Below are 15,492 nucleotides of genomic sequence, written 5' to 3'. Positions count from 1 at the left end.
TGAAGAATGTTGCTGGTAATTTGATAGGGATTGCATCATATCTGTATATTGCTTTGAGCAGGATGGCCATTTTGACGATATTAATTCTTCCTAGCCAAGAGCATGGGATGAGTTTCCATTTGTTAGTGTCCTCTTTAATTTCTCTTAAGAGTGTCTTGTAGTTTTCAGGGTATAGGTCTTTCACTTCTTTGGCTAGGTTTATTCCTAGGTATTTTATTCTTTTTGATGCAATTGTGAATGGAGTTGTATTCCTGATGTCTCTTTCTATTGGTTCATTGTTAGTCTATAGGAAAGCCACAGATATCTGTGTGTTAATTTTGTATCCTGTAACTTTGCTGTATTTCAATATCAGTTCTAGTAGTTTTGGAGTGGAGTCTTTAGGGTTTTTTATGTACAATATCATGTCATCTGTAAATAGTGACAGTTTAACTTCTTCTTTACCAATCTGGATTCCTTGTATTTCTTTGTTTTGTCTAATTGCCATGGCTGGGACCTCCAGTACTATGTTAAATAACAGTGGGGAGAGTGGGCATCCCTGTCTTGTTCCCGATCTCAGAGGAAAAGCTTTCAGCTTCTCACTGTTCAGTATGATGTTGGCTGTGGGTTTATCATATATGGCCTTTATTATGTTGAGGTACTTGCCCTCTATACCCATTTACTGAGAGTTTTTATCATGAATGGATGTTGAATTTTGTCAAATGCTTTTTCAGCATCTATGGAGATGATCACGTGGTTTTTGTCCTTCTTTTTGTTGATGTGGTTGATGATGTTGATGGATTTTCTAATGTACCATCCTTGCATTCCTGGGATGAATCCCACTTGGTCATGGTGTATGATCCTTTTGATATATTTTTGAATTCGGTTTGCTAATATTTTATTGAGTAATTTTGCATCTAATTCATCAGGGATATTGGTCTGTAATTTTATTTTTTGGTGGGGTCTTTGCCTGGTTTTGGTATTAGGGTGATGTTGGCTTCATAGAATGAGTTTGGGAGTATTCCCTTCTCTTCTATTTTTTGGAAAACTTTAAGGAGAATAGGTATTATGTCTTCTCTGTATGTCTGATAAAATTCTGCTGTAAATCCATTTGGCCCGGGGGTTTTGTTCTTGGGTAGTTTTTTGATTACCGATTCAATTTCTTTGCTTGGATTGATTTGTTTAACTTTTGTGTTTGTTCCTTGGTCAGTCTTGGAAAGTTGTATTTTTCTAGGAAGTTGTCCATTTCTTCTAGGTTTTCCAGCTTGTTAGCATATAGGTTTTCATAGTAGTCTTTAATAATTCTTTGTATTTCTGTGGAGTCTGTCATGATTTTTCCGTTCTCATTTCATTTCTGATTCTGTTGATGTGTGTTGATTCTCTTTTTCTCTTAATACGTTTGGCTAGAGGCTTATCTATTTTTTTTATTTTCTCGAAGAACCTGCTCTTGGTTTCATTGATTTTTTTCTATTGTTTTATTCTTCTGAATTTTGTTTATTTCTTCTCTAATCTTTATTATGTCCCTCCTTCTGCTGACTTTAGGCCTCATTTGTTCTTCTTTTTCCAGTTTCGATAACAGTGATGTTAGAGTATTCATTTGGGATTGTTCTTCCTTCCTTAAATATGCCTGGATCGCTATATACTTTCCTCTTAAGACTGCTTTCGCTGCGTCCCACAGAAGTTGGGGCTTTGTGTTTTTTTTTAAATAATTATTTTTTATTGAAGGGTAGTTGATGCACAGTATTACATTACATTAGTTTCAAGTGTACAACACAGTGATAAAACATTTATATACATAATTCTAGGTTCCAGCTATCACCCTACCAAGCTGTTACAATATCTTGACTATATTCCTTATGCTATACATTACATCCCGGTTACTTATTTATTTTACCATTGGAAGTCTATCCTTTTTTTTTTTTTTTTTTTTTGTGAGGGCATCTCTCATATTTATTGATCAAATGGTTGTTAATGACAATAAAATTCTGTATAGGGGAGTCAATGCTCAATGCACAATCATTAATCCACCCCAAGCCTAATTTTCGTCAGTCTCCAATCTTCTGAGGCATAACAAACAAGTTCTTACATGGAGAACAAATTCTTACATAATGAATAAGTTACATAGTGAACAGTACAAGGGCAGTCATCACAGAAACTTTCGGTTTTGCTCATGCATTATGAACTATAAACAGTCAGTTCAAATATGAATACTCATTTGGTTTTTATACTTGATTTATATGTGGATACCACAATTCTCTCTTTATTATTATTATTTTTAATAAAATGCTGAAGTGGTAGGTAGATACAAGATAAAGGTAGAAAACATAGTTTAGTGTTGTAAGAGAGCAAATGTAGATGATCAGGTGTGTGCCTGTAGACTATGTGTTAATCCAAGCTAGACAAGGGCAATAAAACATCCACGTATGCAGAAATTTCTCTCAGAACAGGGGGGGTGAGGTTCTAAGCCTCACCTCTGTTGATCCCCAATTTCTCACCTGATGGCCCCCCTGCGACTGTGCCTGTCTTAGGTTGTTCCTCCCTTGAGGAATCTTATCCGTCTCTGGCTAACCAGTCATCTTCCGGGCCCATACAGGGAAATGTGAAGCTGGTCAGTGAGAGAGAAGCCTTATTGTTTGAAATGGTTAGCTTTTTATTTCTTTGCATATTTATGCCCTGTAGCTTCTATGCCCAGCATTTGTCTTGAGGTATCTTTACCACTTGGAAGAATTATGATACTCGGTAAATTTGATATGAGGCACGAATTCTATTTAAGGGTTGTAATTAGGAAGGAAGAAGAAAAGCTATAGAAGTAGCAGGCAGAAGAAAACATGGGAAGATTGATTATTTCTTTGACATATCTTCTTGTAGAGTAACTTCAGCATGTATAGGTTTTAAGCTACTACTTAAATTGCGCACACACATTAACATAATAGGAGTATAGTTACATAACCAAAGCATATCTGTAATTACCAGCCATCTCCAGTGAAATCAAGAAAACCAGTTAGGCACCTTAGGCATTTGTGAAACCTTATCTATGATATGGTGGATATTGTCTAACTGAACTTGAACAGTCTGAGAGAAATCAGACAAATTAAAACAACCCATTCCTGGGGAATGTTCACATCCCTTATGTTCTTTTAACAGTGAATAGTCTGTAGTTGTAAGATTTTGGAGCGCTACAATTTGCACTTCTCCTAATTCTTGGTTGAGTTCCAACAGTATAGATCCAGTCAAATTTGTTGTTTTACTGTATGCACAGGCCAGCTTAGATATCTCCTTCATTCCCATGGCAAGTCCAGGAGCTGGTGGGATGAGTGCATCTACAGCTGTAGCAGTGCGTGGATCTTTGTTGGGGTTTTTTGATGATCATCTTCTGGCATGAGTCTTCCCGAGAGTGCTGATGTTGGAAGTTTTCTTTCATATCGTATCTTAGTTCATTTTTGGGGTAGCCCAATTAGGCTTTGATCTTCTGTATAAACGCAAACAGACCCTTTGCCTACACTTTTATATGCCCTTTATACCCTTGTGTAGAACTCATTGGAGGTTACAACACAGGAACTGCCCTTTTTTTTTTGTTTTGTTTTGTATTGTTTTGTTTTGTTTTTGGTATCACTAATCTACACTTACATGATGAATATTATGTTTACTAGGCTCTCCCCTATACCACGTCTCCCCTGTAAACCCCTTTACAGTCACTGTCCATCAGCATAGCAAAATGTTGTAGAATCACTACTTGCCTTCTCTGTGTTGTACAGCCCTCCCTTTTCTCCTACCCCCCCATGCATGCTAATCTTAATACCCCCGTACTTCTCCCCCCCTTATCCCTCCCTACCCACCCATCCTCCCCAGTCCCTTTCCCTTTGGTACCTGTTAGTCCATTCTTGAGTTCTGTGAATCTGCTGCTGTTTTGTTCCTTCAGTTTTTCCTTTGTTCTTATACTCCACAGATAAGTGAAATCATTTGGTATTTCTCTTTCTCTGCTTGGCCTTTTTCACTGAGCATAATACCCTCCAGCTCCATCCATGTTGTTGCAAATGGTAGGATTTGTTTTCTTCTTATGGCTGAATAATATTCCATTGTGTATATGTACCACATCTTCTTTATCCATTCATCTACTGATGGACACTTAGGTTGCTTCCAATTCTTGGCTATTGTAAATTGTGCTGCGATAAACATAGGGGTGCATCTGTCTTTTTCAAACTGGAGTGCTGCATTCTTAGGGTAAATTCCTAGGAGTGGAATTCCTGGGTCAAATGGTAAGTCTATTTTGAGCATTTTGAGAAACCTCCATACTGCTTTCCACAATGGTTGAACTAACTTACATTCCCACCAGCAGTGTAGGAGGGTTCCCCTTTCTCCACAACCTCGCCAACATTTGTTGTTGTTTGTCTTCTGGATGGCAGCCATCCTTACTGGTGTGAGGTGATACCTCATTGTAGTTTTAATTTGCATTTCTCTGATAATTAGCGATGTGGAGCATCTTTTCATGTGTCTGTTGGCCATCTGTATTTCTTTTTTGGAGAACTGTCTGTTCAGTTCCTCTGCCCATTTTTTAATTGGATTATTTGTTTTTTGTTTGTTGAGGCGTGTGAGCTCTTTATATATTCTGGACGTCAAGCCTTTATCGGATGTGTCATTTTCAAATATATTCTCCCATACTGTAGGGATCCTTTTTGTTCTATTGATGGTGTCTTTTGCTGTACAGAAGCTTTTCAGCTTAATATAGTCCCACTTACTCATTTTTGCTGTTGTTTTCCTTGCCCGGGGAGAAATGTTCAAGAAGAGGTCATTCATGTTTATGTCTAAGAGGTTTTTGCCTATGTTTTCTTCCAAGAGTTTAATGGTTTCATGACTTACATTCAGGTCTTTGATCCATTTTGAGTTTACTTTTGTATATGGGGTTAGACAATGGTCCAGTTTCATTCTCCTACATGTAGCTGTCCAGTTTTGCCAGCTCCATCTTTTGAAGAGACAGTCATTTCACCATTGTATGTCCATGGTTCCTTTATCAAATATTAATTGACCATATATGTCTGGGTTAATGTCTGGATTCTCTAGTCTGTTCCATTGGTCTGTGGCTCTGTTCTTGTGCCAGTACCAAATTGTCTTGATTACTATGGCTTTATAGTAGAGCTTGAAGTTGGGGAGTGAGATCCCCCCTACTTTATTCTTCTTTCTCAGGATTGCTTTGGCTATTCGAGGTCTTTGGTGTTTCCATATGAATTTCTGAATTATTTGTTCCAGTTCATTGAAGAATGTTGCTGGTAGTTTCATAGGGATTGCATCAAATCTGTATATTGCTTTGGGCAGGATGGCCATTTTGACGATATTAATTCTTCCTAGTCACGAGCATGGGATGAGTTTCCATCTGTTAATGTCCTCTTTAATTTCTCTTAAGAGTGACTTGTAGTTTTCAGAGTATAAGTCTTTCACTTCTTTGGTTAAGTTTATTCCTAGGTATTTTATTTTTTTTGATGCAATTGTGAATGGAGTTGTTTTCCTGATTTCTCTTTATGTTGGTTCATTGATAGTATATAGGAAAGCCACAGATTTCTGTGTGTTGATTTTGTATCCTGCAACTTTGCTGTATTCCGATATCAGTTCTAGTAGTTTTGGGGTGGAGTCTTTAGGGTTTTTTATGTACAGTATCATGTCATCTGCAAATAGTGACAGTTTAACTTCTTCTTTACCAATCTGGATTCCTTGTATTTCTTTGTTTTGTCTGATTGCCGTGGCTAGGACTTCCAGTACTATGTTAAATAACAGTGGAGAGAGTGGGCATCCCTGTCTAGTTCCCGATCTCAGAGGAAATGCTTTCAGCTTCTTGCTGTTCAATATAATGTTGGCTGTGGGTTTATCATAGATGGCCTTTATTATGTTGAGGTACTTGCCCTCTATTCCCATTTTGCTGAGAGTTTTTATCATGAATGGATGTTGAACTTTGTCAAATGCTTTTTCAGCATCTATGGAGATGATCATGTGGTTTTTGTCTTTCTTTTTGTTGATGTGGTGGAAGATGTTGATGGACTTTTGAATGTTGTACCATCCTTGCATCCCTGGGATGAATCCCACTTGGTCATGGGTATGATCCTTTTGATGTATTTTTGAATTCGGTTTGCTAATATTTTGTTGAGTATTTTTGCGTCTACGTTCATCAGGGATATTGGTCTGTAGTTTTCTTTTTTGGTGGGGTCTTTGCCTGGTTTTGGTATTAGGGTGATGTTAGCTTCATAGAATGAGTTTGGGAGTATCCCCTCCTCCTCTATTTTTTGGAAAACTTTAAGGAGAATGGGTATTATGTCTTCTCTGTATGTCTGATAAAATTCCGAGGTAAATCCATCTGGCCCGGGGGTTTTGTTCTTTGGTAGTTTTTTGATTACCGCTTCAATTTCGTTGCTGGTAATTGGTCTGTTTAGATTTTCTGTTTCTTTCTGGGTCAGTCTTGGAAGGTTGTATTTTTCTAGGAAGTTGTCCATTTTTCCTAGGTTTCCCAGCTTGTTAGCATATAGGTTTTCATAGTATTCTCTAATAATTCTTTGTATTTCTGTGGGGTCCGTCGTGATTTTTCCTTTCTCGTTTCTGATACTGTTGATTTGTGTTGACTCTCTTTTGTTCTTAATAAGTCTGGCTAGAGGCTTATCTATTTTGTTTATTTTCTCGAAGAACCAGCTCTTGGTTTCATTGATTTTTGCTATTGTTTTATTCTTCTCAATTTTATTTATTTCTTCTCTGATCTTTATTATGTCCCTCCTTCTGCTGACCTTAGGCCTCATCTGTTCTTCTTTTTCCAATTTCGATAATTGTGACATTAGACCATTCATTTGGGATTGCTCTTCCTTTTTTAAGTATGCTTGGATTGCTATATACTTTCCTCTTAAGACTGCTTTTGCTGTGTCCCACAGAAGTTGGGGCTTAGTGTTGTTGTTGTCATTTGTTTCCATATATTGCTGGATCTCCATTTTGATTTGGTCATTGATCCATTGATTATTTAGGAGCGTGTTGTTAAGCCTCCATGTGTTTGTGAGCCTCTTTGCTTTCTTTGTACAGTTTATTTCTAGTTTTATGCCTTTGTGGTCTGAAAAGTTGGTTGGTAGGATTTCAATCTTTTGGAATTTTCTGAGGCTCTTTTTGTGGCCTAGTATGTGGTCTATTCTGGAGAATGTTCCATGTGCACTTGAGAAGAATGTATATCTTGTTGCTTTTGGATGTAGAGTTCTATAGATGTCTATTAGGTCCATCTGCTCTAGTATGTTGTTCAGTGCTTCCGTGTCCTTACTTATTTTCTGCCCGGTGGATCTATCCTTTGGGGTGAGTGGTGTGTTGAAGTCTCCTAGAATGAATGCATTGCAGTCTATATCCCCATTTAGTTCTGTTAGTATTTGTTTCACATATGCTGGTGCTCCTGTGTTGGGTGCATATATATTTAGAATGGTTATATCCTCTTGTTGTACTGAGCCCTTTATCATTATGTAGTGTCCTTCTTTATCTCTTGTTATTTTCTTTATTTTGAAGTCTATTTTGTCTGATATTAGTACTGCAACCCCTGCTTTCTTCTCACTGTTGTTTGCTTGAAATATGTTTTTCCATCCCTTGACTTTTAGTCTGTGCATGTGTTTGGGTTTGAGGTGAGTTTCTTGTAAGCAGCATATAGATGGGTCTTGCTTTTTCATCCATTCTGTTACTCTGTGTCTTTTGATTGGTGCATTCAACCCTTTAACATTTAGGGTGACTATTGAAAGATATGTACTTATTGCCATTGCAGGCTTTAAATTCGTGGTTACCAAAGGTTCAAGGTTAGCCTCTTTAGTATCTTACTGCCTAACTTAGCTCGCTTATTGAGCTGTTATATACACTGTCTGGAGATTCTTTTCTTCTCTCCCTTCTTGTTCCTCCTCCTCGATTCTTCATATGTTGGGTGTTTTGTGCTGTGCTCTTTCTAGGAGTGCTCCCATCTAGAGCAGTCCCTGTAAGATGTTCTGTAGAGGTGGTTTGTGGAAATCAAATTCCCTCAGCTTTTGTTTGTCTGGGAATTGTTTAATCCCACCGTCATATTTGAATCATAGTCGTGCTGGATACAGTATCCTTGGTTCAAGGCCCTTCTGTTTCATTGTTTTAAATATATCATGCCATTCTCTTCTGGCCTGTAGGGTTTCTGTCGAGAAATCTGATGTTAGCCTGATGGGTTTCCCTTTATAGGTGACCTTTTTCTCTCTAGCTGCCTTTAAAACTCTTTCCTTGTCCTTGATCTTTGCCATTTTAATTATTATGTGTCTTGGTGTTGTCCTCCTTGGATCCTTTCTGTTGGGGGTTCTGTTTATTTCCGTGGTCTGTTCGATTATTTCCTCCCCCAGTTTGCGGAAGTTTTCAGCAATTATTTCTTCTAAGATACTTTCCATCTCTTTTCCTCTCTCTTCTTCTTCTGGCACCCCTATAATACGGATGTTGTTCCTTTAGGATTGGTCACACAGTTCTCTTAATATTGTTTCATTCCTGGAGATCCTTTTGTCTCTGTCTATGTCAGCTTCTATGCGTTCCTGTTCTCTGATTTCAATTCCATCAATGGCCTCTTGCATTCTATCCATTCTGCTTATAAACCCTTCCAGAGTTTGTTTCATTTCTGTGATCTCCTTTCTGGCATCTGTGATCTCCCTCCGGACTTCATCCCATTTCTCTTGCGTATTTCTCTGCATCTCTGTCAGCATGTTTATGATTCTTATTTTGAATTCTTTTTCAGGAAGACTGTTTAGGTCTGTCTCCTTCTCTGGTGTTGTCTCTGTGATCTTTGTCTGCCTGTAGCTTTGCCTTTTCATGGTGATAGGAATAGTTTGCAGAGCTGGGACGAGTGACGGCTGGAAGGACTTCCTTTCTTGTTGGTTTGTGGCCCTCCTCTCCTGGGAGAACAGCGACCTCTAGTGGCTTGTGCTGCGCAGCTGCGCGCAGACAGGGTTTCTGCTTCCTTCCCGGCTGCTATGGAGTTAATCTCCGCTGTTGCTGTGGGCGTGGCCTGGCTCGGGCAGCTACTCCAAAATGGTGGAGTCGCGTTGGAGCAGGAGCGGCTGGGAGGCCGTTTATCTCTGTAAGGGGCCTCCCTGCTCCCTGCAGCCCAGGGGTTAGGGTGCCCAGAGATCCCGGATTCCCTACCTCTGGATTAAGTGACCCGCCCTGCCCCTTTAAGACTTCCAAAAAGCACCCGCCAAAACAAAACAACGACCACAAATAAAAAAAGAAAAAATTTTTAAATAAAAAAAAAAAAAATTAAAAAAAAAAATGTGCGCTTGCTTTTCTGGTGTCCTCCTGCGCCAGGCCACCAGTGCCCGCTCACTGTTCTTGCTGCCCTGTTTCCCTAGTATTGGGGTCCCTATCCCTTTAAGACTTCCAAAAAGCGCTCGCCAATACAAAACAGCAAAAAAGCAAAAAAAAAAAAATGGTCGCGCACTTTTCTTATGTCCTCCAGCACCCGGCCTCCAGTGCCCGGTCACTGTTCTTGCTGCCCTGTTTCCCTAGCATCCAGGGCCCCCTGCACACGCACTGTGTCTGCACTCTGGCCCGGATGGCTGGGGCTGGGTGTTCGGCAGTCCTGGGCTCCGTCTCCCTCCTGCTCTGCCTATTCTTCTCCCGCCGGGAGCTGGGGGGTGGGGCGCTCGGCTCCCGCCGGGCCGGGGCTTGTATCTTACCCCCTTCGCGAGGCGCTGGGTTCTCTCAGGTGCGGATGTGGTCTGGATATTGTCCTGTGTCCTCTGGTCTTTATTCTAGGAAGGGTTGTCTTTGTTATATTTTCATAGATATATGTTGTTTTGGGAAGAGATTTCCGCTGCTCTACTCACGACGCCATCTTCCGCCCCTCTCCCTTTGTGTTGTTGTTGTCATTTGTTTCCATGTATTCCTTGATCTCTATTTTAATTTGTTCGTTGATCCATTGATTACTTAGGAGCGTGTTGTTAAGCCTCCATGTGTTTGTGAGCCTTTTTGTTTTCTTTGTAGAATTTATTTCTAGTTTTATACCTTTGTGGTCTGAAAAGTTGGTTGTTAGAATTTCAATCTTTTGGAATTTACTGAGGCTCTTTTTGTGAGCTAGTATGTGGTCTATTCTGGAGAATGTTCCATGTGCACTTGAGAAGAATGTGTATCCTGTTGCTTTTGGATGTAGAGTTCTATAGATGTCTATTAGGTCCATCTGTTCTAGTATGTTGTTCAGTGCCTCTGTGTCCTTACTTATTTTCTGCCCAGTGGATCTATCCTTTGGGGTGAGTGGCATGTTGAAGTCTCCTAAAATGAATGCATTGCATTCTATTTCCCCCTTTAGTTCTGTTAGTATTTGTTTCACATATGCTGGTGCTCCTGTGTTGGGTGCATATATATTTAGAATGGTTATATCCTCTTGTTGTACTGAGCCCTTTATCATTATGTAATGTCCTTCTTTATCTCTTGTTATTTTCTTTGTTTTGAAGTCTATTTTGTCTGATATTAGTACTGCAACCCCTGCTTTCTTCTCACTGTTGTTTGCTTGAAATATGTTTTTCCATCCCTTGACTTTTAGTCTGTGCATGTGTTTGGGTTTGAGGTGAGTTTCTTGTAAGCATCATGTATATGGGTCTTGCTTTTTCATCCATTCTGTTACTCTGTGTCTTTTGATTGGTGCATTCAGTCCATTTACATTTAGGGTGACTATTGAAAGATATGTACTTATTGCCATTGCAGGCTTTAGATTCGTGGTTACCAAAGGTTCAAGGTTAGCTTCTCTAGTATCTTACTGCCTAACTTAGCTCGCTTATTGAGCTGTTATATACACTGTCTGGAGATTCTTTTCTTCTCTCCCTTCTTATTCTTCCTCATCCATTCTTTATATGTTGGTTGTTTTATTCTGTGCTCTTTCATGTTTCCTTTAACTGCTTTTAGTGGGTAGTTGATTTTATTTGTTGCCTTTAGTTAGTATTTGGTTGGTCTGCTTTCTTTGCTGTGATTTTATTTTCTCTGGTGACACCTGTTTAGTCTTAGGAGTGCTCCCGTCTTGAACAGTCCCTCTAAAACACCCTGTAGAGTTGGTTTGTGGGAAGCAAATTCCTTCAACTTTTGCTTGTCTCGGAATTGTTTAATCCCTCCTTCATATTTAAATGATAATCTTGCTGGATACAGTATCCTTTGTTCAAGGCCCTTCTGTTTCATTGCATTAAATATATCATGCCATTCTCTTCTGGCCTGTAAGGTTTCTGTTGAGAAGTCTGATGATAGCCTGATGGGTTTTCCTTTATAGGTGACCTTTTTCTCTCTAGCTGCCTTTAAAACTCTTTCCTTGTCCTTGATCTTTGCCATTTTAATGATTATGTGTCTTGGTGTTGTCCTCCTTGGGTCTGTTCTGTTGGGAGTTCTGTATATTTCCGTGGTCTGTTTGATTATTTCCTCCCCCAGTTTCTGGAAGTTTTCAGCAATTATTTCTTCAAAGACACTTTCTATCCCTTTTTCTCTGTCTTCTTCTTCTGGTACCCCTATAATACAGATATTGTTCCTTTTGGATTGGTCACACAGTTCTCTTAATATTGTTTCATTCCTGGAGATCCTTTTATCTCTCTCTGTGTCAGCTTATATGCGTTCCTGTTCTCTCGTCTCTATTCCATCAATGGCCTCTTGCATCTTATCCATTCTGCTTATAAATCCTTCCAGAGTTCGTTTCACTTCTGTAATCTCCTTCCTGGCATCTGTGATCTCCCTCCAGACTTCATCCGTTAGCTCTTGTATATTTCTCTGTATTTCCGTCAGCATGTTTATGATTTTTATTTTGAATTCTTTTTCAGGAAGACTGGTTAGGTCTGTCTCCTTCTCTGGTGTTGTCTCTGTGATGTTTGTCTGCCTGTAATTTTGCCTTTTCATGGTGATAGGAATAGTTTGCAGAGCTGGCACGAGTGACGGCTGGAAGAAATTCCCTTCTTGCTGTTTTGTGGCCTTCCTTTCCTGAGAGAACAGAGACCTCTAGTGGCTTGTGCTGGGTAGATGCGCGCAGAAAGGTCTTCTGATTCTTGCCCGGCTGCTATGGAGCTTATCTCCCCTGTTGCTGTGGGCGTGGCCTGGCTCCGGCAGCTGCTCCAAAGTGGTGGAGTCGCATTGGAGGGGGAACAGCCGGGAGGCTATTTATCTCTGTGAGGGGCCTCTGTGCTCCCTGTTGCCCAGGGGGTTAGAGTGCCCAGAGTTCCCCAGATTCCCTGCTGCTGGACTAAGTGTCCCAGGATGCTTCCATCCGGTTTTGTGGTCCCTGTCCCTTTAAGACTTCCAAAAAGCACTCGCTTTTCTTTGTCCCGGGTGTGCCGTCTGCAGGGACCTGCTCACTGGTCTTACTGTCCTGTTTCCCTAGTTTCCAGCACCCCACAGTTGCACTGTGTCTGCGCTCTGGTGCGGATGGCTGGGGCTGGGTGTTCAGCAGTCCTGGGTTCCCTCTCCCTCCCCGCTCTGACTCCTCTCCTCCCGCCTGGAGCTGGGGTATGGGACGCTTGGGTCCCACCAGGCCGGGGCTTGTATCTTACCCCTTTTGCGAGGCGCTGGGTTCTCACAAGTGTGAGTGTGGTCTGGCTGTTGTCCTGTGTCTTCTGGTCTCTCTTTTAGGAAGAGTTTTCTTGTATTTCAAAAATATATGTGGTTTTGGGAGGAGATTTCCGCTGCTCTACTCACGCTGCCATCTTGGCTCAGCCCCCCCCTCATGTTACACTTTTATTGTCATATCCGTTTCCCATCTGTCCCACAACCATCTTTAACAAATCCTGGAAACTACTAATATGGTCTCAATTTGTATAATTTTGTCATTTTAAGAATGTTAAATAAAATAAATGGTATTGTATAATTATGTAATATTTCAGGGTTGTCTTTTTTCACTCATAATTCTCTGGAGATTCATCAAGTTCTCGCATCAATCGATAGTTGGTTCCTTTTTCTTGCTGAGTAACATTCTGTGGTATGGATGTATTAACAGTTTGTTTAACCATTTACCATTTAAAGACACATGGGTTTTTTACATTTTTTGGTTCAGATAAAGCTACTATAAACATTCATCCACAGGTTTTTGTGTGAATGTAAGTTTTCATTTTGGGATCAATCCCCAAGACAGCAGTCACTGGCCTATGTGTTGTTTCATGTTTAGTTTTTAAAGGAACTGCCAAATTGATTTCTAGAGTGGTTCTACCAGTTACATTCCCACTGACAATGTATGAATGATTCAATTTCTTTGCATTTGGTGGTATTATTGTTTTTTTTTGATTTTAGCTGTTCTGATAAGCATACAGTGATATCTCATTGTGGTTTTACTTTATGTTTACACAATGATTAATGATGTTGGACATCTTTTTATGTGCTAATATATAATCTGTATATCATCTTCAGTAAATGTCTCTTCATGTCTTCTGCCCATTTTCTGATTGGATTGTGTGTTTTATTACTGTTGAGTTTTGAGAATTCTTTTTATATTCTAGACACCAGTCATTTGTCAAACATGAAGTTTGCCGATATTTCTCCCAGTCTTGATATATGTTCTTTGGGCACTTAAAAGAAAGTGTGTTCTACTGTTGTTAGATGAAGTGTTATATAAATGTCAGTTAGATCCTGTTGGTTGGTGGTGGTGTCGAGTTCTTCTATATCCTTAATGACTTTCTGTCTAGTTGTTCCATCAATTATTAAGAGAGTTTGTGAAATCTCCATTTACTTGTGTATTTGTCTATCTTTCCTTTTAGTTCTGTTTTGTTTCACCTATTTCCAACTCTCTTTGGTGTATACACATTTCAGATTGCTATGTCTTCTTGGTGGATTGCCTTTTTTATCATTATGTAATGTCCCTGTCTGTCTGTGGGGTTTTCTTTTCTCTGAGGTTTACTTTATCTGATGCTAGTATAACCACTACTGCTTTCCTTTGATTCAAGTTTCTGTGGTATATCATTTAAATCCTTTACTTTCACCCTGTTGATTTAGTTATATTTGAAGTTAGTTTCTTGCAGACTGCATTTAGTTATGATTTTTAATCCATTCTGCCAATCCCTGTCTTTTAATTGATGTATTTAGACCATTTACATTTTATGTAATTATTGATATTTTGGGACTTAAATCTACCATTTAATTTTTTTGTTTTCTTATCTTTTAAAAATTTCTTCTAAGCAATGTTTGTCTTCATATATATTTCTAACACCATGTTTTTCCCCATAATTGCAAATTTAGTGAATAAAATTCACCAATGTTCAATATTAAGTTGGAACCTGTGAATGATATCCTGACATCAGTTCATCCAATGAGTCATCCATTCACCCAGACTTTTAAGAGACATTTACTGAACCTCTACTATGGGCTGTGTATTATAATATGAAACATTACTTTTTCAGATGTTTCTCTTCCCTCTCAGTTCTTTAGTGTAGTATATTTGTTTCCTATGGCTGCCATAGTAAATTACCACAAACTGAATGGCTTATCACAGCAGAAATTAATTTTCTCATAGTTTTGGAAGCCAGAAGTATGAAATCAGCATCATGGAGTTGAAATCAAGGTGTCAGCAGGACTCTCATGGGGAATCTGTTCTTTTGCCTCTTTGGCCTCTGATAGTTTTCAGCATTTCCTAACTCATAGCAGCATCACTATCTCTGCTGTGTAGCCAATAAGGACACTTGTTATTGGGTTTATAGCCTACTTGGATAATCCAGGATGATCTCTTGGTCTGAAGATCCTTTTTCAAATTAAGATAACATTCACAGGTTCCAGGATTAGGACATAGACATATTTTATGTGGGGGGTCAACATTCAACCCACTAGAAGTGATGTTTTTATGTGCAGTTTTAATTTCCCTATTTTGATCTTCTCACCATCTTGTCATGAGTCTGCTTTTTCACTCCCCCCTCCTTTTTTCCTTGGTTTTGTCTTTAAAGTATTCACTTAGAGAGTGGTGAGAATAGTGGAGTGATTGTGCTGACCTATATTTCACTACCATAGTATAACAGGTTTTTTCTTATATATGTTTAACAGCAAATAGTTTCATTTGGAGACAGCAGGAAAAATAATTAAACTAAGTAAAAAAGTTTATGGCATTAGCAATTAACATTTTAATTGGTACCAGTTAAGAAAAAGTAGAATTTCCCTCAGAGATAGTGCCACATTTACTAGCATTTTTTAAATCTGTATATTTCAAGTACTTACACAATGTGCTTAGTTTATGTTTTAAAAACAAAAACCTTTTTGCATGGAAATGTTTGTTCTCTAGAATCTGAACACCATTTCTGAGGTATTTAAGCCACTATAGTATCATTAAGATTATTCTGGTAATACCTTAGTGACTCAATGAATATTATATTAAAAAAGTACCGTATAAATATACTCTGCTAATCTTTAAGAATATTGTGCATATCTTTAAGAAATTTCTCGCAAGTCAGGGTCAATCTAGTGTGACAGGTAATTTGTTTATACCAGAAGAAAGTTGTATTTTCTTCTGTAGTTGATTTTCTTGCTGTCTTTGCTGTTGTTATGATTATTAATATTTTACCATAATGAAATTTTACCATT

At 39.0% G+C, this 15,492-nt stretch overlaps 1 protein-coding gene across 2 annotated transcripts in view; it reads left to right on the top strand.

The window, feature by feature from the left end:
- Positions 1–15,492, top strand: part of PPP4R4 (protein phosphatase 4 regulatory subunit 4) — a 181,529-nt gene that overhangs the window by 26,153 nt on the left and 139,884 nt on the right. The window lies entirely within an intron of this gene.

Source organism: Manis pentadactyla, chromosome 11 (assembly GCF_030020395.1).
Source record: "Manis pentadactyla isolate mManPen7 chromosome 11, mManPen7.hap1, whole genome shotgun sequence".
NCBI classification, from domain to species: domain Eukaryota; kingdom Metazoa; phylum Chordata; class Mammalia; order Pholidota; family Manidae; genus Manis; species Manis pentadactyla.
The sequence above is the reverse complement of the archived record's forward strand: the minus strand, read 5'-3'. Positions and strand labels throughout refer to the sequence as shown.